The sequence below is a fragment of the Tupaia chinensis genome, unplaced genomic scaffold (genome assembly GCF_000334495.1).
Source record: "Tupaia chinensis unplaced genomic scaffold, TupChi_1.0 Scaffold000081_1, whole genome shotgun sequence".
NCBI lineage: Eukaryota > Metazoa > Chordata > Mammalia > Scandentia > Tupaiidae > Tupaia > Tupaia belangeri.
The window spans coordinates 3988423-3989165 of record NW_006159542.1 but is presented as its reverse complement, the minus strand read 5'-3'; the positions used below and the strand labels follow the sequence as shown (position 1 = coordinate 3989165).

At 63.3% G+C, this 743-nt stretch overlaps 1 protein-coding gene across 1 annotated transcript in view; it reads left to right on the top strand.

Annotated features, from left to right (window-relative positions):
- The first annotated feature begins 594 nt into the window (after positions 1–594).
- SLC46A2 (solute carrier family 46 member 2) overlaps positions 595–743 on the top strand; it is a 13847-nt gene continuing 13698 nt past the window's right edge. Inside the window, exon 1 of the mRNA XM_006142747.2 lies at positions 595–652. The gene's annotated coding sequence lies outside the window, so the exon portion shown is untranslated. The remainder of the gene's footprint in view (positions 653–743) is intronic.

Sequence of the window (743 nt, the reverse complement as noted above, 5' to 3'; positions counted from 1 at the left end):
TCGATACATACATAGAAAGTGTAATGCTCAAATTAGAGTAATGAATCTACTCATTACCTGAAATATTGCTCGTTACTTCATGTGAGAACATTCAAGATCCTTTCCTGCAGCTACTTAGGAACACACGCTAACTACCAACTATAGTCACCCATCTGTGCGATGGGACCCAACAATGAAGCCTCACTCCCCAGCTTACCCGGGACAGAGCTCGGGGCATAACATCCCTCCTCCCCTCACCCGAACCAGCCTCCCTAGGAACTTCGAATTCGGAAACCCTCCGCGGGCGGGTCCAGTGCTCCCTCCCAGCTGGGTCAGTCTCTGCGGTGACGAGCCTTAGGGGAAGGTCCCAGCAGCCCGCGGGAGATCCGGGCACGCCTGGCTGTGTGGAAACTGGGTCCTCGTCAGGCGGCCGCGATCGCAGGAGCAGCGTGACACAGCAGCCAGGGGTGGGGGAGCGCGACACGCCATGCGCTTGGCGCCTGGCTTTCCTGGGCGGTCGCCCGCTGTGCTCTGCTCCGCCGGCTGGAGCGGGGGCGGGGGCCAGGAAGGAGCGCGGCCTTTTCCGAGCTGAGGAGGAGTGGCCCCAGCTGGGGAGGTCACTTGCAGGAGGACCGGCTGCTGTCACTTGCGCTCGGCGCCGCGGCTCGGCTGGGTTCGCCGCTCTCGTGAGCGCACGGGGACGCCCGGCGCACACTCGCGCTCTCCCACTGCGCCGGACCCTCTCCGGCCGCTGCCCTCACCAC